The sequence below is a fragment of the Silurus aristotelis genome (assembly GCF_946808225.1).
Source record: "Silurus aristotelis genome assembly, chromosome: 17".
NCBI lineage: Eukaryota > Metazoa > Chordata > Actinopteri > Siluriformes > Siluridae > Silurus > Silurus aristotelis.
The window spans coordinates 16,363,116-16,388,278 of NC_139590.1; positions in this window are offsets into that span (position 1 = coordinate 16,363,116).

Below are 25,163 nucleotides of genomic sequence, written 5' to 3' on the forward strand. Positions count from 1 at the left end.
AAAATAATGCTCAACATGTGTAAATAATACAGTGGTATACATTTTAGTCTCTAGTTACACTATATGGACAAAAGTATTGGGACACTTGATAGCCATATATGATTATTCTCAAATCTGGAAGATCTTGAGTGTCCTGCTACAGAGCTCTGACCCTACTGCACACCCCTGGGATGAATTAGAAAGCATTTAGCACCCCAGGCCTCCTCACCCTACATGATTTCCTTACTTTACTACCATCCGAATCTCCACAACCACACTCCAACATCTAGCGGAGGATCTTCCCAGAAGAGTGTAGGTTGTTACAACAGCAAATTAGCACTAAATGTGGAATGGGATGTTCAAAAAGCACATATGAATCTGATGGTCAGATGTATACAAACTTTTGTCCATTTAATGTATTCTGTTTGGATGTTTTGCTAATGCAAATCATCCAAACACCCACCCAAAACAACTCTCCCCAAGAAAAAGCATATGGCATTCAGGGGTAAAGTTTACATGTGTGGTTGCCCTGTAATAACAATACACACCTGGAAAACAGGAGATATTTTTACAGGAAAAGTAAATGTTCTATGGACAAGCTATTTTTGGCTTTTATTTTTAAGCATAAATGTGTGTTAATCCCATCCTCTCCTTTTAGTCAAATACATGCCATTACTACAGGCAAACAGGGCCACAGATAGACAGGTTACATTTTCAAGAGTTGCTCTTTGGTGTACAAGATAAATGCATGGTGACATAAGGACCAGCTCTGTTATTTACTTTTTCATTATTTGTATTTATTCTGTGTAAACTCCAGGCCCGTGAACAGGGCTCTGTAGCCATATCATCTTACAGAGTGCCTGCAATTTCACCAGGCTGCTTTGTATGCTTCGATTCAGCTGCTCTAAACAAACCATTTCTAGCCTTCATAAAATCATGCAGGCTACTCTGCTGAGCAGCCAATTAGAAGGATTTTCACTAGAAAAATGTTTTTTTTCCATATTTATGCTAATTATTCAGGGCTGTATGTGCTTTTTTAAGCTATTAACTAAAATGCATTTTATATGTTTCTTGCTTTTTTTCCCCTCCATTATAAGATTATTCGTCAAAAGAGGTGTAAATCCATATAGTACTAGTCCTCTATTTCAAGTGAAGCTTGAAAAGACATTAACAAAGAAAACATCCCAAGATGACACTAGTAACTCAGCCACCATATATCTTTTAGAAGATGCTTAATACTATATGTCAAAAGGTCTGAAACAAGCAGGAGTAACTTAATGTATGAGGCACCAGCCTGGCTACTGTTTCATTACTGAAGCTTCCTTCGTTTCAGGTGCCAGTGCAAATAGGAGTCATTCTGAAACCCTCTGTTAGTAAAAAATAGAGCACAGCCTATAGGTTAAGGCACGGGTTCCAAAAAAAAAAAGTCTCGCAAAGGCCCTGCGATGTTTATCTTTTGCAATTTTGCCCAATTTGTCTTAATTCCTTAAGTCAAGCCCCTGTAACTGTATATGAGCTGTCAAAAAGCAGTGAATTATGACTGATCACCTGCGCGGGATCCATTCTGAATTTGGCATGTTTGAAAATTGTGTAGGCTAGCTTCAGAGCCAAGTGCCTCAACTTTTTGTTAATTTCTGTTTATTTACACTTCATGTCTGTGCTTGCCCTGTAAGTGAGGAACGTTGACATCTGTACATGTCCAGATTTAATGAACTTTAAAGACCAATAAAAAGCAGAGCTATTTGCCAGAGTTTCATTTGTGCAGAATTCATCTCCATAGTACGATAAACAAAGGGAACCATGCGATCAGCATTCGAGGCCTTCAGGGCAATGTTTTTTTTTCCCTGAGAGCAATTATAACAAACCCCCCCCCCCCCCCCCATGCGCACACACACACACACACACACACACACACACACACACACACACACACACACACACACACACACACACACACACACACATTTCCTTATTTTTAAGAAACTGTGAATTCCATGACGCACATTTAACAGCAGTTACACTCAGGCTTCGTTATATCTGTTTGCATAGAAAACAAAAAACAAACAAAAAAAAAAACTCTGTTTTTTTTTTCAAAAATAGAAGTACTGCAGGTATTTCTATGGCTCCAGTTGTTTACCGAACTGTACAGCATGACTGGACGGTATAAACTGAACTGTGTGCTATTTATCTTAGACTTTAAAATTAATTAGCACTATTGCAAGGGGACAAAGTTGTTGCCAGCTCACAGTGTAATCTGTTTGGGCTTATACAGTGGCTGAGGTGTTTACTGGCTATTCCTGACACTATGCAGACTGACGTCATTGACACAATCCACTTATACAAACTCCACCATCCAGATCACCAGTTATTGTAGGCTTGAAATAGCACTGTGGCAGCTCATTTGTTAAGAGCACATTTTCTCCACTCTCTCACACGCACATTATCCCGACCTTCAAAATAAGCCATTAAGTGTCTATGCAATATATCTTAAAATGATTCTGAAGACTGTTATATTCATCCTTATTTTATTAATGAAGGCTGCATTGAAAAAAATAAACAGTACAGCCTTAGCTAAAGTCTCTTCTACATCACTGCCTGTACAAAAGATGAACTTCGTACATTAAAAAACCCAACAAGTGTAGCAAGGGCAAACCAAACGTGCCAATAAACATGTGGATCAAATCAGTCATTATACTGTATATCAAGTGGACATGTTGCATTCTGATAAACAACATGCAGTACAAAAAAACAATAAGCAGTGAATCCAACAGATGGGTTTTATTTGTAAAGCCAAGGCATTGGAGTTCAGACTTAGCCGTGATGTCATTTATGCTTTATTTCCACAGGTCTTGGGGGTGTTCATACATGTGTGTTTGTGTGTGAGAGAGCACTTAGGCTAGCACATTGCAGCCAAAGAGTGGGAGTTAATAGGTCGAGTCGTTGCAAGTTAAACTTTGCAAATCTAAAGTTCAACCTCACAATACGTGACAAAGCAAAATTAAACTCTAGCTCGAGCGCCCCTTCAAAACAACGATCGGCACTCTCGATTCATCAGTCCATCATGGATTCTAATTATTACCATCCGTTCTGATGTGCTAGCTTTGAGCTCAAACCCAAACTAACCCCCCCCCATCAAGTTCTGAACTTTAAAACCATCTGACAAATGTCTGAGCTTTCTCAATCAGGTGACCTCATCAGGAATGACATCAGTTAAGGGCTATAAGGTAAGAGTCAGTAGGATGGCATCCTCAATCTAGATTTATTCACACTCAACAAAGAAAATTTCCCTGACTTTTGTCAGGAAAAACAAAACAAAACAAAACAAGATAATAAAAAAAAAATGACGTACTATATTATGACCTAGACTGTATAAACAACTGGACTCCTAGTGTTATTTCTTCAGTTTCAAAGCTGCTCTTGGAAATAATACCAGCTCATTTGAAATTTAATTTAAAAAAAATTACATTTTAAATCAGGCCACCCATTAAATTTCAGGGTAATACATCATCATTTCTATTATAGCAGGCACTTCAGATCAGATGCAGTTTTGGACAATTTTATTGTATGGTGTAATCTGATGAAATTGGATTTGAATGTGTCAAAGACGAAAGAGATGATTATCAATTTTAGTAAGAAAACACTTGCACCTCAAAAAGTAATTATTAATAACTTTCAGGTCGATGTAGTGGAGGAATACAAGTATTTAGGAACAATTATTGATAACAGGTTGAAGTTTGAGCAAAATACAGAAGCAATTAGTAAAAAGTCACATCAAAGATTATTTGTGCTGAGTAAGTTAAATTATTTTAATGTACCGAGACGTATTCTTATGACCTTTTATAACTCTTTTGTGGAAAGTATCTTGTCCTTTTCTTTTATCTGTTGGTTTTCTTTATTGTCTGTAAAGAATAGGAATCGCTTGCAAGGTATAGTAAATCTGTGCTTAAAAATTGTAGGTGTTCCTTTGCGAAGTCTCACATTTTATTATAAACAGCAAATGATGGCACACAAAATTATCGGTGACTGTACACACCCTTTGAATGACTATTTTGAGTGGATGCCCCTTGGGCGACATTTAAGATCAATTAGATGTTCCACAAACCGATACAAATTTACTTTTGTGCCGGCTATGTAACAATTCCAGTTGAATTAGATTAATTATTTTTATGGATTTTAATTATTATTATTATTATTTTTTTTTCCCTTCTATTTTAAGGTATTAACAGTTGTATGTGTGTGTTCTGATTGTGTGAAGCACCACGATAGCTTAAATTAATTGCCCCAAGGGGATAAACTAAACTAAACTTTACAGGAAACTGTGTGCCAGATGCTATATGTTTTGCTATTTATGGAACTGGGGTAAGGGTGCAGGTGTGTGCTTGATTTTGTGACTGTGATCATGTAACAATGGACTTGAAACACACAATATATAAACAAACATTTGTGGACCACCTGACCATCTGATTCTTCTGAACATTCCAGTCCACATTTAGTCCTCATTTTCTGTTATAATAACCGCCACTCTTATGGGAAGATGTTCCACTAGATTAGTGTGGTTGTGGAGATTTGTGTTCATTCAGCCTTGAGGGTGTTAGTTAAGTCAGGTTCTGATGTAGGGTGAGGAGGCCTGGGGTGCTGTCAGTGTTCCATGTGACCATAAAGAGTTTCATTAGGGTTGAGGTCAGAGCTCTCTAGCAGCCCCCTCAAGATCTTCCACTCCAACCCATGTAAACCATACTGTATATTAATTAAGCTTTTTTTGTGCACAGTGGTATTAGGTTTGGATCAGGTTTGAGTCTCCTAGTTCAAGTGAAGGAAAGTTTAATGATGCCACATCAAAGAACATCTTATACAATTGTGTTGCTCTAGCTTTGTGGTAACAGTTTTCAGAGGAACCGCATATGGCTGAAAAAGTCAGGTGTCTGTATAGTGTATTGAAATATGACACATACATGCTGCTTTCTCAGATTGCAAATGTAAGAGTTATTTAAGAGTTAGCACTTTTGACTATATTGTTTAACTGTACATATATGAGTGTCTCAGAAGAGAAACAATTCATGATAATATGAGGTATATACCTAAGTGTGACTGAGCATATTTTGTGCATTTGTCTGTGAGATTGTGTGTGTCTGTGTGAGTGTGTTTCTCAGATATGTTCACTTCCACCATGCCGCCATGCTCTAGCCTTTACCATTGGCCAACTTTTACCAAGTCTCTATAAAAACTGTAAAACCATGTTATGAATGGTCATTTTAACAGACCTCACAGCTTATGTATTTCTTTGGGTGGGCCTTTGTTGCTCCCAAGTTGCCTGCAGTCATGGTCATGGAGGTAAATGCTGGAAAGGCTTTAGTTGACCCCCTGCTGTGGCCCATGACGCAAAAACCGCTCTCTGGACAGCCATCAGCACTATGTGCCAGGCAGAACGGGAGCTCAGTTTGAATAAAGATGAATGCTTTAGGGCCTGCTGATAGCGCAGACTAGCCATTTCCAGATAGAGAGGTATTTTATTTGTGCTTTGTGGATTAATGCAATGTCAAACTACAGTATACCATGTAAATTCCATAGAGATTGATGTGGTCCTACAGAATAGCTTTATTTAAAAATACTGGTCAGTTTTAGAAGATCATTTTGTTTATTCAAATGTCAATTATTTTTGTTATTCTACTAATTACATTGTGAAATTCATTCTGGTATAATTTGTAAAAAAAAAAAAAATAATATCCCTCAAACAATAAAGTTCTTACAAATCTAGCCAGGTTAATAATATAAGGCATTTTGAAAGTTTTTTGTTTTTTTTTATATATATACTTTAAATATTATTGTTTAAATTTACAAAACATTAGTGAAAACTCATAACCCGTGTCTAAGAAGGTTTCCCTGAATAAACTGGTAAATATGTAAGCATATTTGCTTTGACATTTTTTTTTTTATGATCGAGGGTTTATGTGGACAACAAAGAAGAAAAGATGACTCTGAAATGCCTGTCCATGTCCATACAAGTTATCGAAAAACCAAACAGTGTTGACATGATTCCTTATTCAGCATGCCCCTGAGTGTTGTCCACAGCCCGAGTACTTAAGAGTCCTCGGGTTTAAGTGCTCGCCCTGTAAACAAATCAGCTTTTATCAAATACACACTTGTCACTCCTCACCAGCGGGCTGCAGGGAAATTTATTTTGACAACTCATACCCAACCAGACTTAGGTATCCCTGGCCGACGCCATCAGATAAATATAACCAAATTGGAAAATGGATTGGATTTGGTCTGAGTACACTTTTAGGTATCTTTTAATGCCTGTAACCTATCTAAGGTCAACAAATACTAACGGTGACTGACAAGTTGAACGACTTAATCTAATTTTGCCTTTAAGAGAAGATTAAATTCATCATAAAGTGAATGCTTGGATTCAATGCAGCATATTATCTATCCACAGCTATAGAAAATCACATTTTTTTTAGCCTGCAGATCTTTAGTGGGTGGTGTGAAGTTCTGTTTTGAACGACTTGAGGAAACTTACAGAGGATTATATAAGAGTTTTTTTTTATGTGTAGTACTAGCAGACTCCTCCCTCTACCAGTTAATTTTTTTAGCACGTGGACATCAAAGGTAGAGGTTTAACACACAACCACACTAAAATAAAAATAGGATATCTTAATGACCACATGCAGCCACTAAAAAAAACTATTTAAAATTATTATAACAATTGGCTGAGAAATAACTAACAAGAAAACCCAAACATAAAGCCTATTTGTTGAAATATTAATTATTATAATTTGATATTTAAAAAACTATATTAAATAAAAATATAGTTTTATTTATATATCCCTTTTAACAATTGACATTTTCCCAAAGCAGCTTTATGAAGTTGTTATCATAAAGAGGTTATGAAGTTGCAATGTATAAGTTTGGTGACTATAAGTTTGTTCCTTATGCGATTATGGCAAAGAAAAACTCTCTGGGATAGTATGAGGAACAAACCTTAAGAGGAACCAGACTCAAAAGGGAACCCATTCTCATTTGGGTGGCATTAAACGTCTATTCATTACAGTTCCATCATTGTTGAGATGTACTGTTCAATGATGGATGCTTAAATGCAGAACTGTTCATGAAAAATAAACTTAGAAATTACTTAAAAATCCTAAGTCATTGTAATAGACTATTAATATTAATCACCCCGTAGGAGCATGTTTAACTTGACAGAAAGAGAGATGAGAGGAGAGTGAGGTGACAAAGAGAGAGAGAGAAATAAGGATTATTACGTATACTATTTGTATAGACATTATTAGGGTATAAGCAGACTCTGACAAGAAAAAACATACAAATATACTATATGGGCATAAGATTGTGGACCTCTGACCATAAGATTATATGTGTTTCTTGAATATGTAATTAGATATTTAATCCCAATTTGCAATTATATTAACCTTTATTGTTCTGGGAAAATGTTTCACTCAATTCCATTATTGGTACTGCGTATTTACCATTGTTCATACATATTACTGATACTTTGTCAAGGTAGAAAAAAACTATATTAATGCAATAAGGAGTCTGTGGATGTATAGAGAAAAATATTTTTAATTAAATTCAAATTTTTCTAAATATAATTTTAAGAATAAAGAATACATTTTAAATTTGTTTAGAAAATATAATATTTTTAAATGTAATGGTAAAATCACATGCTAAGACATGCTTATATTAATCTACATGTAAATATTTACATTTGCATTTTATATTAACCAACATATGCTAGGAAAGCACTGTCAATATTCCACATGCTGCAGTGAATTAAACTGTCAATAAATGTACATTTATATATGTTGTCTTATATGTATAAAATGTGTTGCTGGTCTTAGTGAGGGCATATTAATTTAATGCATTTACCAAAAATAAATTGTATATATTTGTTCCAAACGCTTTATAAATTATTTTACGGTTAAATAATGTAGTTTTATTTTGTTTCCTTAAGCATGTATTATTTTTGAGAATATGCATGTGTGAATGTGTGTGGTTTTATTTTGTGTGTGTGGGGGGTGCATGTGTGTATCCGTCTATGTGTTAAAGACCACGGTGCATGTTTGCATTAATGTGCAAGAGTTCAGAAACACATTTGAATAATCCAGGCGCATGGTTGAGTTGTGTCCAATCATCAATGAGGCCTTTAGTTGGCTTTTAGGGCAGCTGCTATTGCCAATCACATGGGTGTTTTGAGAAACACAACGTGGTGCTTGTAAGCGTAAAGATGAATTTCATTTGGTTTGATGGCAAAGTAAAATGAGACGAAAAAGGTGACGGCTCGCATACACTATAAACTTTGTGGTGGATCATCTCTTGAAAGCTGTGTGAAAGAAGTTTGTGTGTGTTTGTGTGTTTGTGTTTGTGTGTGTGTGTGTGTGTGTGTGTGTGTGTGTGTGTGTGTGTGTGTGTGTGTGTGTGTGTGTGTGTGTGTGCGTGTGTGTGTGGTGTGTGTATTCGAAATTCTAAATCCAGCCCATCTAAACACATCTATCACTGCAATTAATGATCTTGTTTACTTTCTTCACGTCCACGCACAACCTCCCACACCCACACACAGCACCAATACACATTCACATACCCAATATCTCTCCACCTGCTGCAGTGCCTGTTTATCAACCAGCGGCTGTCAGGCGTTCGCTACGCATTCCAAAGGAACTGCAAGCTCCATGCCACCATGGAACAGCACTCAGACAGCCGTGCAAATAAAATAAACGTGTGTGTGTGTGTGTGTGTGTGTTTGTGTGTGTGTGTGTGTGTGTGTGTGTGTGTGTGTGTGTGTGTGTGTGTGTGTGTGTGTGTGTGTGTGTGTGTTTGTGTGTGTGTGTGTGAATTCTGGGACAGCAAGTGTGGGCTTTGGCAGCTGATGCAGCCAAGGAAAGATAGAGAAAACACAGGAGCGTAATAAACTTTCACCTAATAGGCTGCTTGTGCAGATACAAAGTGGAGACTTTTTCTAAACTAATATAAAAACAGGTATTAGTAATCAATATGCTTTATGTGAATCTCACTCAAGAGATAATTGGATTGTACATGCTTAATAAAGAATAACATGTTTTAAAACTGACTCCTAAATAGGCCCATATGTGTATCTGCTGAATCAAATATTCTCAAATATTTTGAAGTTAGGCCACCCTTTAGACTTTTAGGAAAAAAAAAGATTCAGACAGAATTCTGACAGCCCAGAATTGTTTTAATAACTATTCAAATATTAGGCTCATTATTTAGCATTATTAGAGTTTTATATTTCTGAAATTCCAACTGACAAAACCTGTTAAGTTTCCGTTGATATTGTTTATAGGCCACATGTGCTTTATTTGCTGAGGTTTGGACTAAACCCATTCAATGCCATGTACTGGAAATGGTCTGTTACAATATGCAATTAAATTCTTACTCTGTAAATTCTCTAAGCAATTTCTGACATAAAGGGGATAAGGAAAACTTAAGGCATAACGTAATGATTTACAAAAATATTTATAGTAGTACAAAAATGCAAGTAGTGAGAAAAAAGTATTTGCATATATAAAGTGTTCAGTCTGCAATATAAACATGAAGGATGTGCATGTGGAGAGGTAGGCTCATGTAGTGTGTTTGTGTGTGTGTGTGTGTGTGTGTGTTTGTGTGTGTGTGTGTGTGTGTGTGTGTGTGTGTATGTGTGGACAAGATAGTCTATGATATTTGTATTTGTGAAAGTGTGTGTAGAAAGGTGGGATAAGTTTGACTCCTTTCAGGACCATATGGCATTTTGTGTCTGTGATGGTGGACAGGCAGTGGGTATGTGTCATTAACAAGCCTGTGGGTAAAAATAGTTTTTCAGCACTTTCAGCAAAATAAAAATTTGCAAAGTTACAATAACCTAGTTGAATAAGTGTGCAACTTATTTTTATAACAGTGGATGTGGTTATTTTCAGAATGAACTAATCAGATTCTAAAAATGTGTGAGGTTACCCGAAGCAGGCTGTGCACAGGAAATTCTCTTACAATTTGCCGAAAATCTAGCATGCTTTGTCACAAAAAAGAGTGGGAAAATATTTTCAAGTCAATATGTACCATGCTGAAATGATCTAAAAAAAGAAAAGTGTGATAAAGGATGCTTCAGTAAAGTATTCGTTTATAAGAATGTGCAATTTTACATCTAAGCTATTGTAAGTTTCTAGGTGAGTAAGTTATTTATTAAACTTTATTACAAATTTTAAATGTAGTTTCATATTAATGTTTGCCCTGGTTATGTTTTTTTACATTGAAGAAAAAAAAACATGCAATTTTAACTGGGAAGTTTGACTTTTTATATCCATTGTATAACCCTAAAAGGAGCATGCAGTTTATTTTTTGGACTGTTGCTTTCACACTGTCAATCACTGTGTGTTTATATGATGCTAATACTGTGTGATACTGTGTGTTGATACTACAGATGAAACCATAGAAATAAAAGCCAGTGAGAGATTATGTTGATTTAATTTAGCAAGGAGAAAAGCCAAGTGGGCTGAAAACATGGGAAGGCATGAAAATGGACTGCAGAATAGCAGCAAAACCAATAAAGTGCAAGTTCTTGCTTTAGAAACATGAACACACAGACATACATGAGAGCTTCCAGACTTCTAATGTTCAAATCAACACCCAGGAGATCTTTGGGGTTGGTGCTGGCAAACCAAAAAAAAGCCAACATAATAATAATACAACACAAAGATGGATTTTTACGCATTGCCTGCATTTCACTCAACGTGCAATCTACACTTTTTCTTTTCTCTCACACTCTCTTTTTTTGTTTTCAGAGACATTGAGCTTTAAAGACTGATAATGGGCTTCATCATAGTGCAGAAAAGGTAGAACAGAAAAACTGAACCAAATCTTTGTTTGGGTTCCTCTTACTCAATCTCCTGTAACTGCTGCCATATGTTTAATGTCACAAGTAATCTTTTCCAAAGGTCTCTAGCAAGCATATTTATAGGTGGGAAACCCCTTGAACAACTAATGAATTTTTTGTTGCAAATTTACTAAATGCAACTATTGGAAAGATGCTCTATATATGGTTTCCGATGTAGCACATGTTATTGTGTTGTAACTATTATAGTCTTCTTGTGTGCACGATCATTTAGTTTAGGTTAGGTTCTCTCGTACAGACTTGTATAGGCTACTAATAAGAACTTTTTAAAATTTGTTTATCGAGGCATGATGGCAGTCAGGTGCCTCTTTTAGCTGCCCTTATGCTCTTAGATTTTGTGGCTGCCATAAACTTGTTCTCAGTTTTTTCCTTTTTTTTCAACAGTTGAGATAGAGTCATTTGCATGACAAGAGCACAGGGGACCCAGTGACCCTGGAATCATGTGATGTGTGTTAGAGAGAGAGAGAGAGAGAGAGAGAGAGAGAGAGAGAGAGAGAGAGAGAGAGAGAGAGAGAGAGAGAGAGAGAGAGAGACAGAGGCAGAAACATAAACAGAGAGAGCAAGACACAGACAGAGATACAGAGAAAATGTATGGGTTAATGTCTGCAGCTGGGTTGACATTTTGTTCTGCAGCTGGTCCAGTTATAATACTCAAATTCCACCATGCCCCCATTAACACAAATCATGCCTTGTAGTTGTCGCAACAATACCACTGGCACAGATCATCCCAACACACACACACACACACACACACACACACACACACACACACACACACACACACACACACACACACACACACACACACACTTCTCCTTATTATTACATTTAGACAAATCTTTAGCATTAGCCTTCCTTCACTAAAATACTGGCAAATGAAAAATCTATGTATATACATACTATGCTTTTCTTTAAACGACAGCAACAGTTGTTGTTATTGTTGTTGTGCCTTTGTGTTCTCTGTCTTTTGCATGGTGCATATTTTAAAGATCTATCATGAACCACAAAGACTGGCCTTAAAGGAGAGCCCAGACTGTGACTTGCTAATTTGTCTATTCAGACCAATTTTCTTTGTCCATACTGCATAGCCAGACATGTTGAAGTCAGAGCCTAGTTGAGTGAACAACCAAGCAAGAGAAGTCCAAAAAGCCTCCAAAATGGTAATTAATTACACCACAAAACACAATCCCTTGATTTGCATTAGGTTTTGTCTTTGTAACGGGAAGGAAATGTATAAGAATGTGTTTTTACAATAGTTACAGGGCTGTAATAAGGTGACCTCACATTGTCCCTAAATGACAAATTAATAATCTGTCAAATGCTCTTGATTTAGATAAAATGACACAATGATGACTTGTCTGTCATGATGGTTACATTTATCCAGCTTTCTTTGTATGTCCATAGCCAGATTGTCTCTACACACCCATACATTCATGCTGGAACCTGAATTTAATTTATTTTATTTTTGTCTGCCACTTTCTGCACATCATTAATAACGAGATAAAGAGCTCTTTTATGGCAGGCGGCAGTGTCACTTTTTAGAGCACTAAAGCACTGAGTCCAGGGGAGGGGAGAACTGAATGGAGCACAGCTGGGGCTGAGGCAGGGAAATGGTGACAGCGGGTACCAGGGCAAGCAGCCATGGCAGAAAGGCCATCTTTGTTCAACACAGGTGCTCACTGGAGCCACTAGCTCTCACATCCTGTATGCGATTGTGCGGCCTAATACATTATGCATGCAGTGGGGCGTTAAAAATCATGAGCTTCCTGTCAAAAGCCAAGGATAGAGAGAAAGAGAGAGAGAAAGAGAGAGAGAGAGACAGAGAGAGAGAGAGACAGAGAGAGAGAGAGAGAGAGAGAGAGAGAGAGAGAGAGAGAGAGAGAGAGAGAGAGAGAGACATGTCTATTACATCAGAAGCATTTAAAAAGGCATTCAAAGGACTTGTGGAGTTCTTGCCTTTTGTAATTTGGGCCAAGCATTTAAACAACACAATACTCACAGAACATTTATGCCCCATATTTCGAACTCATGGCAAAGCCGTGTGTGTTGCACATTTTTCAGTTCCCTTGCAGATGACATTAGCAGTGACCTGCCTGTGAATAAGCCTTTCTTTGAACACTGTAGATGTCTGTCACTTCTATAAAGGCCAATAAAAGCCTAATGAATGTGGTTTTGTGGTGCTATTGTGCCTCTTCTTGCTAAAGGAATTGATACTTCCTTAATAAGTGTGTGAATTGAACACCAGGGGTAGACCCCTTCCTAAAGAGCATCTCTGCCATGAGAAGATGGTGCAACTTCAGTAATTACTGAGGGATTACAATAATCTATATATGGGAGTCCTTTCCAAGCCATTGTGGTCCAACATTGGATGAACTCGGTACAATTAAGCCATTTTGTTTCAGTGTGTGAGCCCTCATTAGCATTATCTTCACCAGTGGAGAATCTGTCTGTCTCTGTCTTACTCTGTCTTCCCTACCCTGATCAACGTTCCCAGCACTGGTCTTGTTACCAGGGTTTCTAATCTGTCTCCATGGGGCAGTCTCTGGAGGGTTTCTTTGTTAACTCAACTGCCTAAAACTCAAGAAACTGTTCCCTGCAAGAAAAAGTTAAAACTGCCATTTTATTTACTTCGACAGCATCATTAAAACTATTATAGGCTCACTAAATGCATTTGTAAAAGAGATAAGTGAGAAAATTCTAAACATTTTAAAGACACCAAATGACCAGATGCTTGGAGATGTCAGACCAACTAATCACACAGGACCCTGGTAAAAATTTCATTACTGGTCATTCATCATCGTTTGGATCTTCAGTCTTTCTGTGGCTCCATGGAGGTCAATAATTCTCCACTTTGCAGAAGATTTCAGTCTATAAGAACTGCTTGAAGACTGAACCCTCAGGCTGATTCTCTGTCGAGGACCGTGGGACTGGCTGCCCAACACAGTGGGAGGGTGGTAAAGACATTAACCATTAAACAGACACCACAGCGAAATGTCTAGGGAAATGAGGATCAGAGAAACTCGCAGCTTTAAATGATCGTCACTTTAATCTTTGCCCAGCTGGAGCCTTGACGGAATCCACAGTGGAAAGCTCTTTATAGAGAACAGTATTATCTGCTTAAGGGAATACTTGAGAGAAAAAAAAGTAATTTACCTTTACATTTACAGCATTTAGCAGATGCCCCATCGATGTACAAAGGTTATAATTATAATGTTACCAATATATTTCCTTTGCATTTCTTTCTTGTTAGGCCAGGTCACTGTCATTTTCATTGAAAATTACCTTTATAACTATACTATATGATGCATACATTGTCACATAACAGCTATACAAAAAACATCCCAAACAGCAAATGTGCCAAAGAAATATTCCCTTGAGAAGCATAAGAAAGAAACCTTGAGAGAAACCACATTCAAATAGTTAATCTATTTTCCTCTGGGGAAAAATGCATAGTGTGACTTTGATTATGAGTACTGTGTAAGATCACTTGGGTCATGCCATGCACCAGTTTCAGTTTAAGCAGGTTCAGCAGTCAAAGGAATTACAGCAGGATGAAATGCATTGTGATCTTGCAGCATCAGGATCTTGTAGTAGCACACACTAGACACTAGGGGCAGATGTTCGACAGCTCAACAGAAAGAAACGTTAATATTAGCATACAAGACATGAGGTAGTGCAGGACACTAGTAGGTCTGGTAGGTGTTGTTCATTAATGTTTGATGATATGACTGCATGCAAAGCATGTGTGTTAGGGGGTCAGACACATGTACAAAAAACAAGAAATAAAGAAATGCATTGCTTTTTTTTGTAGCCAAAAGAATAGATGAAAGAAGCAGAGTATGAGTCGTTGGATGGTTGCATTGCACAGTACTAAAATATATATATTAAAACTCCGTCACTAGAGGGTCTGTCAAAAAGTTGATGTTCATTTGAAAAACAATTTACAGCTTATTGCCATCAAACGGTAATGAAGCACAATTACATCATAAAAGAGAAGTAATGTGAGCTAAGCAGAAACCAGCAGATAGATGCTAATTACTCTGTCTGATTTCCAGGATGGCTTTTACAGGTAGACGCTACTTATTAACCCCCTACAGCCAGTGGCCTTCATTCTAGTCAAGGCCCTGTGTAATGGGATCACTGGATTATATGAGTTTGGATGTGTGTGACCAGGCTTAGAAGAGTAAGATCTATGGGCATCTATAAGTTTAAAGGGTTATATCCCTTCTCCCCCACTGTCTAAGGCTCAGCTTAGAGGCCTGGTCATTAGATATATCTCCTCCTTGTGCTCTGTAGTCTTCACTCGGGGCCCCTAAGGGCATGTCAGAGGGGGGGGGGGGGGGGGGTTGACCCTGGAAAGGGCCACAGGCATGTACACTCCAGGCCCAGGAAGGGCATGACCTCTGGCTGTGCGCCATGCTGTTTAAGGCTGCTGATATGAGGCATCATCAAATATCCCCATGTGGGACTGAGGACCGGCTGCTGTCACACATGACGATGTGGTTTAATTACCCAGCTGGGGAGAAGGGCTGGGGGTACCATAGGACTATGATGAGCAGGCAGAGGGGACAATAGAAGCCACATCCAGCCAGCTGACTGCATTCCTTTTCCTCTTCTCTCTTAACAGACAGGAAATGGCAAGCAGCGTTTAGAAGATCAATTGCTTGTGATAACATCATTTATCTGATTAAATGTGGAAGTGCCTAGAGGTTGTCACCAAATAGGGAGGAATAATTTCATCATTCTGTAACCTAGGAAACAATGGCAACCACATTACATGACCTGTTGGCAGTGTTGAAGATGTTATGTAAATCAGATCTGGTACACCCATAGGAAGAATGCCAATATTAAGAATTACTTAAATGATTTTAACTACACACACTAACGGTGTGCAGCATTGGTGGAAATTTCAAGTGTCCGCTAACAGAGAATTGTCTTGACATGATGTCTGATCACTTGTTTTATTTAAAAGCACATATTTTAGGCCTCACAATTTGAAAGCCTTAATAATCTGGAGATGTTTCACTAAAGAGGGTAAAAACATGTTTGAGAAGTCCTATAATTTCAAATAAAAATTAACAAACCAACAAAATAAAATCCTTTCTGAAACCATAAAGAAACCACTTTATATAGCACTTTTCATTTGCAAAAATTCAAAATGATTCAAATACAGAACATTCAACAGTCAAATCAATATTTATCATGAGAAAACATTCAATAATCATAAATGGACTAAATATTCTATATTATGGATGATTTATTTCGCTTATATTCTTTCTTTTATATGCATATTTTCCTCTATATGTTTTACTTTATAGAATGTTAAATTCTATATACCAGAAGCACTTGTAATCTTGGACAAAGTCATATCTATTTGAAATATAATTTATTTATAAATTTTTTTATTACATTTTTCTAGGCCAGGTTACACAAGGATTTTTTTTTTATATAGAATTAAAAATTCTTGTGACAGTTTCTGAACATTATGTAGTGTTAGTATCTGTCTGATCTGAGTGCTGATATAATTGTCTGTTCTGCAAAGATAACCAGAGGCACAGCACAAAGAAGTAAATAATTTTATACTGTGCATTGCCAACTATATTTGTAACTTGTTAAGTAAGACATGCCAAAATAATTTGTATTTGCCACGGAGAATTGTTGAAAATAATTAAGCCACATAATTATTAAATGACTGGAAAATCAGGCAAAAAAATTAATAAATTTCATATATATATATATATATATATATATATATATATATATATATATATATATATATATATATATATATATATATATATATATAAACACTAGGATAAGAATGACTGTCAAGCCCTAAGACTAACAAGTTTACTTTGAGTTTAGACGCTTCTCTTCTCTTCTCTTCTCTTCTCTTCTCTTCTCTTCTCTTCTCTTCTCTTCTCTTCTCTTCTCTTCTCTTCTCTTCTTTTCTCTTCTCTTCTCTTCTCTGTTGTGGCACCGAGGTGGTGGAATAAACTTCCCCCTAGATGTCCGAACAGCGGAGTCGCTAGCAATTTTCGAGTGAAACTATCTTCCTGAAACAATTAAATTAGCACTTTTAAAACTCCATGTTTGTGTTGTAAAAATCAAGAGTTGTATTCTGATTTATTTATTGCTAGAGACTCAAAGCACTTTTGTACATCACTCTGTACAAGGGCGTCTGCTAATTGCCGCAAATGTAAATGTAATGTAAATGTCTCCACAATAATCTAGATTTTAGTTTATCTGAATCTACAGTATATTAACTGACAAATGTAATTGTATATGCTAAGTGTAGATGTGAAGTTAAGCTTCATGTTTTCAACTGGATATTAATGCAAAATAACTGAAGACCTAAAAATGAACCAAATGGAACCACAATTTGTTCATTTTCTTCAAGTCAGTACAGCCACCATTATAAGTGGTGGGTATAGTAGAACAATTAGCCGTCTTTGTTCATTTATTGTTCTTATGATACTACAATAATTTTGTTTAAAAATCCTTGGGAAAACTAACAACTTCCCTTATGCAATCAGTATAAAATCACTTGGGTCTATTCTCAAACCTGATAACATACTATTTTTATGGTTGTGTATTTTCTGACCTGTGTGTTACTATTGCATTACCAAAGAATTCAGATTTTAGACATTTTTTTTCATGAGAATTGAATTTCATGTTGAATGAATATTAATTATTAGATTTACAATATAGAGCTGCTCATTTATGATTATTAAGATGCAAAAAGATTATATAATTTAACAAATGTCCTGTCTAGCTAAGGGGTTATCTTCTAAAATAATCACTACACTGCCAGCCCAAACCTAATAGAACACACTCCCTAAGTTTATGAAAGACATGCAATGAGTTCATGTTTCAAAAAAAAAAAAAAAAAAAAAAAAAAAAAAAATAAATAAATAATAATAATAATAATAATAATAATAATAATAATAATAATAATAATAATAAAAATTGGGTTCTTTTGGACTGCCAGTGTGAGCTCTACTCCTCACCCTACTCTGAGGCCATGAGCACAGTGTGTGTGTGTGTGTGTGTCGGTGTGTGTGTGTGTGTGTGTGTGTGTGTGTGTGTGTGTGTGTGTGTGTGTGTGTGTGTGTGTGTTCAAGAAAGGCTGTGAAATAAACCTGGCAAGTGGCCCATTTTGGACATTTGACCCAGTGGAGATATTCTTTTCGCAGTGTGGTTTTTCAGAGCGCACGCTTTTCCTTAAGCTGAGGCTAAACTTTGAGAAAGACTGGAAAACAAAATATTTTCTTAAGGCTTCTGGACGCCAGGTTGCATAAAAGGTTCCACAGCTTCATGTGTCCAACTTTGGCCAGCAGGACCACAGGTTCTGTTTTTGCTGCCATAAAACTGCCCAGAATAAAAAAAGAGAGTACATATATGTATATATATATTCCATTTGCATGATTCTTATAAATTCAAATGAACTGAAAAATCGTGGAAAACTCCCCAAAGGAAAATAAACTAAATATATCTGAGGTCTGTTTGTGTTTGTATGAATCAGAATGGATGCATATCACAAATCATAAAATTTGATTTATGTCAAAAAACAATTTTTATTCCCTGTTTGAGCTCCCAGACTCACCATTAATTAATCACCATTAGCCTTGGTTCTACAAACTTTCATTTTGGCTCTATTCGGGCATTTTAGGCTCTTAAGTGGAACCCAAGGGTCAAAAGGTTTGTGTTTAGGGTCAGTGTCACAGGTGGTTTGGGAGTGGATCAAGTCTATTGTTAGCACAACAATAGCCCAAGCACATGTAAGTCTTTGGACTGCATTTAAAACTTTGGAGAGGTTGAAAGAGCTCAATAGGACTTCTTTGTTTACTGTTGCAGACCTCCGCTTTGGTGTATGAGGGTGAGGTGCTCAGGGTTGGGGGTAGATTAACAACACAACCACTGCATGAGCAACACAGGTGATTATAGGGTACCTCTTCTGTTAACAGCTAATGAGCTAATGTTAATTATAGCTCTCTTCTCAGTCACTCTCTATGCTTCGAAAGAGAGGGGTGGGACATAGAAATCTAGAAGTGAGCCATGGATCTTGGTTGTGCATCAGAGGGTAGCCCATAGCCCCAACTACTCTAAGCCAATGAAATTAACATTAATAAATAAACAAAATGTTAAGAAATGAAAAAATAATGTGTGTGTTCCTACAGGAAAAAGTCCCCATTTGCATCATTCAGCCAAATGGCATTTATTATTTTATTATTCAAAAAATTGCTTGTTTTGCATGTTTTTTAACCATTGTAGCTAGATATAACGTGATTATTTTTTATGTTAAAAAAACCTAAATAATAATTAAGAATGAAACCCAGCTTATGTTTGTGCAATTATGAACAATGACCTTGATATTAAATGCGTGTAGTGATGACTAAAATGTTTTACCAACTCAAATAATCCACTCTGTTTGCGTTAAATCAAGAATGCAGTTAACCGAGAGGGACTTTAACGATCAATGCTTGCGTATCAGTATCAGTTCCCGTGAGCAAACATGTTTTGCTAGCAGACTGATAGGAAAGGAATGTCAAACACTATGCTGCCCATATATTCCCTTTAAAAAACAAAGATGGAGGGTGCTTACTGAAGTCATTCTTAGCTACCTCTGAGCTGCTGTCATTTTCTATTTTTTCTTTATCACTTTAAGGTAGATACATGATAAGGAAAGCCAGGTAGCTCTTTTTGAGGACCTCATTGAAGACTAGGCTTTTATTATGCACAAAAGGTTGGCCCGCTTTTCACAACCAGTGTCTGATAGCATCTCACCTCTTTGCACACAAAGCTGCTTGGCAGAGGTTTCTCACAGATAATGTTGCAAATGAGAGTTTGTGTTTGCTGAACGTTGGAGGCAGGACATAGGGGGAACCCCGACAAATGGTAGGGCCCATTTACTCCACCATTAATTGATTGATACCCGATATTGGATGGGGATTCAGGGCCAACTCTCAGGGGCTGGCGCCACAGCTCAGTGACATGCGTGGGAACGGACTCTTAAGATGGATGGGGGGGGGGGGGGGGGGCATTGCACCTGCAAAATGAAACTTCATGACTATTTCCACCACATGCTGCCATTGTTCTACACGTATAGGCATTTAGAATGTGTGTGCTTGATTGTGTGTGTGTGTGTGTGTGTGTGTGTGTGTGTGTGTGTGTGTGTGTGTGTGTGTGTGTGTGTGTGTGTGTGTGTGTGTGTGTGTGTGCCTATAATTGTGTTTAAAATACTCCTAGACCTATAAGCAAAATACAAGAAAAATAATGCAATATGTGAGATGTTAATTGGCAATATGAAGTAATGCAGGAGGGGATGTAAAATGAGTGGAAGGTCAGAGATACACAAACAAATAAATAAATAAAAACATACATTTAGGTATTTAGGTAGCAGTACAGTTTGTATATATATATATATATATATATATATATATATATATATATATATATATATATATATATATATATATATATATATATATATATATATATATGTATATGTGTGTGTGTGTGTGTGTGTGTGTGTGTGTGTTCTTATTAAAACCCATTAAAAATAGTAATGGTTGAATAACATAATTAAATCTTTATTTATTTATTTATTTATTTATTTATTTATTTTTTTATTTTTTTTCACAATGGATATAAGCTCTTTGACAGAAAAACAAATGAAGTTTTCACAGAATCAAATGTTTCATCACTACCTCCTTAAAACTTCTTCCACAATTGCAAGGCAGTGCTGCAAAGCCACAATTAGCACTGACTAATAGCATGCTGTCAACTGGGCACTGTGACGACCTCTGACCCTTGGCTCCAAATAAAGCTGTATTGATTGATATTTGTCCATCATTGAGGACTGTGGTATTATTACTCCCAGGGGGCTGTGAGTGAAACCGGCTCCATCAGGTGACCAAGCTCTCCTACTAAGAGTTTTCACCTCCACAGAAGCGGCAGGTGTAAGATGGAAAAAAGCACCAAGAAACAGAATAATGTGATTTATATTTGAATATAGTTTTGTAAAAGTTGAATAGAGAAAATGTAAGATTATATGCATAAAAAATAGTAAAATAGATCAATTCCATTTAAATTAAATTAATTAATTCCTGTTCTGTTTTCTTTGCAAAAGCCTTCCTAATCCCTCCATACACTTGTCATCACTGTGTCATAGTTACACGTCATCTCTGTAAGCCAGGCTGTTATGGATCTGGCAGGCATAATCTCAGAGTAAGGGGGAAAAAAACAAGCCTGCATGGGCCATCTGGCTAATGTTCAAGCAATAGTGCGGAAGCTAATAAAATAAAGCAGTGACTGAAATCAGCGATTCCAACCACGCTACACATAGCCATGTAACATAGAAGAGGTGAGTTGAAAAAAGCTTCCAATGTGCTCTGTACATTAAAGAAAAAACATTTATCTTGGTTAGTTTTATTCAGATAAAGCCATAACTATACAGGAAAAGGTTAAGGATTTTCTTTGAGACAGTTCTCTTAATATCAATTCTGATTTGAATCACTTGTTTATTTATTTAATAGAAAAAAAAGTAAAGCAAAGCCAAACTGTAGATGTGGCATCTTTGCATACGGAAACAATTCAATTCAATCCCTTATTACAGTTTTACTTCCTAATTTCAATATAATGCATAAAAATAAAAACACAAGAACCATACCTGGTTCGTAAGAGCTTGAGAGTGTAAGGAAATTCATGAAGCACTGTGAATTGAGGTAAAGTATCAATGATTTAATGACAGAGAGCAAAGAATGTAAAAAAGAATGAAAGAAGCCAATCTCCTTTGGTTACTGATGACTAGGAAACAGATCAGATCAGATCAGGCAATGCTCCGAAAATTCAGGACAAAACAAAACGTCAGGATCATGATTGATCAGGTTGTGTTCTAGTGAAAAACTTGTTGCCTATACCCCCCAACCCAAACCCCGACCCTTAGGCACTTCCTATAATCAACGCCCATGCCCACCCATAGCTAATTAGACATTAAGGAAATGTCAGGCCTCCGTGATGTAAAGCAGCTTGCTAGGGATTGAGGAGGGGGGCGGGGACATAACATAGTGCAGCATTAAAAAGCAACTGTGGTCCTAAACAATACGGAGATGGCAAGACAGGGTAAATCATGGGAAAGAAGAAGTGTTCAGGGGAGAGAACAAAAAAGATCATCATTCACAGAATTCATCCTGTGAAAGAGCTACCTGGAGCAACAAGGGGTGGCCAGTGAATGTTGTGTATACACAATTATACAGAGATACAAGTGTTTGCCTGAGAAATAGTGACATGATTATTCTCATAATAATATTATAATAATATATGTTGATAATATACATAGTCAGAACCTATAACCCGGTAGCTGTCAAGCTTTGATTAATGTCCTGATCCCATGTCTGTCTCCTCTCCCCTCTTTCTCTGACCCATTTCAATTCCAGCTGAGGTTGAAGCACTGATGCAAGTCATGAGCCAGACACAGAAATTATAAGAAAGGAATTAGAAATATAAGTTTAAAAACTTTTTTCATGCTAAATTGAACAGGTTAAGTTGAGGGGTGTTGTATTCTTTAACTACCACATTGTATGTGTTATTATCACATTCTTGTTGATCACAAAGGGGGCTTCTGTTTCTCCAGTAAAAGTCTGTATGGCATGAAGGAATCCCCTGCTTGCTGGGAGCTTGACAGAATCATCTCTCCTCTTCTCCTCACATTACAGCTAGGTTAGGAATTAAAGAGGATTAAAGCTACATGTTCTGAAAGGTGATGATTCCAAGGATAAATTTGAGCACTGTCTGATTTGCTTGTAAAATTGATATAATCTAGTTTCAATGCTTAAATAATATTCCAACTTTTCAATTCAGTCTTTAATATTAAGTCTATTTACATTCTAAAACCACAGAAGAAGAAACTTTGAATATACACATTCACGCAGCTTTACAGATAAATGAAAAAGCTTTGTAGATTTGTTAAAAAAATTGAGAGCAATCATCTTTGAAATTATTCAGATTCACTGTGTGGCACATGTATGCCCCCCCCCCCTTTTTTTTTTCCACCCGCTGCTGTACCCGTTTATTAAAATAAACCTTTCAGGGAACTGATATTCATCCGTGGTAACCTTTGGCAATTGGCGTGCTGCTGGTAAGCCTTCGTTTGGTTGTCATTAAACAGCTGGAAATGACTAGGGTCTTTCAGGCTGCCTAACCGTGATTGGGAGCAACCCCCAGTAACCCACCATAGTGGCCAATTAAAGATAATTTAAGACTTAAGCAATTTGGACAGATTTCTGGAAATTACTGCAGAGGTCATGTTGCCATTGCCTTGTATGTCTGAGGGGGTGGAGGAAGTGAGAAAAGGATATTTTGACAGGTTTCAGCAGTGAAACATCAGATCAGGGACATGCAAGTATTGTCATTCTCCCCAATCATCTCCCTTGGTTTTAGCAGTCTAGCTGCTCTAATTCAGGGCAAAAGAAGAGCTGAGTAGTAGCTATCCTTGCCATATGTCCCATCTCTCCACACCATTCTATACTGTACTGGCCAATTCATACTAGAAATGATTCATATTATAAAAATTTTTCAGAACATGTTTAGCATGCCAATTATACTTCTATTTTAAGAAATAGATCGATCCACAGCAGCTGCACTAGAGGCATATTAGAGGGGTGTAAATCTTAGATCCATCTTCATGTTATCCTCGTTTTAGACTTTTTATCATTTGTATGCCTAAGTCAAGCAAAATATTTTAATATTCTTTCTTTTCGGCTTCTCCCGTTAGGGGTCGCCACAGCGGATCCTCCGCACGTTTGATTTGGCACATGTTTTACGCTGGATGCCCTTCCTAACGCAACCCTCCCCAATTTATCCGGGCTTGGGACCGGCACTAACAGTGGCTGGGGATGGTTCCCTGACCGGGAATCGAACCCGGGTCGCAGCGGTGGGAGCGCTGCATCTTAACCACTAGACCACCAGGGGACCAAAATATTTTAATATAATATTAGATAATATATAATATTATAATATAATATATATATATAATATACATAGAATATATTTTTACAGAAAAGAAAAATATGTGTACAGTACTTTGCTTACTTACTCTCTAACTGTTTTATGCCACATTTTTTTTAAATGAAGTAATTTCACCTGGTCCACTCTTTCATTTGACTTTAACTGTGTTAAACCGGCTTGCTCATCAGGGACAAACTTACACTCATCTTATATGAGATGTTCATATAATGCATATAACCCCCTGTTCATATAACCCCCCTGATGAGGGGTTGCAGGGTACAGTGTTGGTTATCAGAAGCAAACTGTAGTCGTGAGTCAGTGTAGCATACTGTTGACATTAACTGCAGTCCAAATCTATCCTCAAATCTCCCGTTCTTACGCCAGAATTTCATGGAACTCCAGGGCGTTGATTTTAATATACTTAAACCTGTAAAATATCCAGTGTGAATTCTGGGTAAAGGTTGCATACATCATGTTGAATGCCCATGCACATGCACATGCAAATTACATATATTTTATTAGGTGGTCAGAAGAGGTCTTAACAATTATCCAAAAGGACAGAATTCTAGCAGCTGGAATTCCATTGCAGGTGGAAAGCTTGGTGTTTGCTGTCTGTAGATGCTTGTTTGCTCAGGGTTGATCTCAGGTCTAGGTGGAAAGGAAGCAGGCTCAACTTTTGCTACTTGAAGTGCTGCCAGTTCCGCCGCCCCTATGATTTAACAAATTTGAGGAATCGGAGTGTCTTCACATGTCTTGTATAAACTAACAAAGAACAAGCCATTTGGAAGATTTTCCCTACTAAGCAGGAGAACAGAGGAATAATCCATTATATTAGGATACCTAGAAATAAATGCAATTTGTTTCTGAAACCCACTCTGTATGAAATACAAAGCCATTTTTAAACAAACAACACAACACAAATGCCCTCATTTACACTTTAGAGTAATTTAGAGGAGAATACTATGTTTGGGGAGTGGAAAGAAAACCATGATACAGGAGTAATATACTGAATATATACATGAATTGATATATACATACATACATGAACTTAGCTTCATCTTGAATGGATCTGCTGAACCTGCACTGCTAACCACTACACCAAAGTTCCTGCTCAGAGTGCAAACATTTTCTCAGCAAAGTAGACCTGTAAATCCTAAACTTATACAAACAATTTAAAAAGCAAATTCAATTAAATATCAAGCCTAAGAATGAATTACATACTACATACAACACATTTTTAAATAATCACCATTCCCATAACGATGAAAAACACATTGAT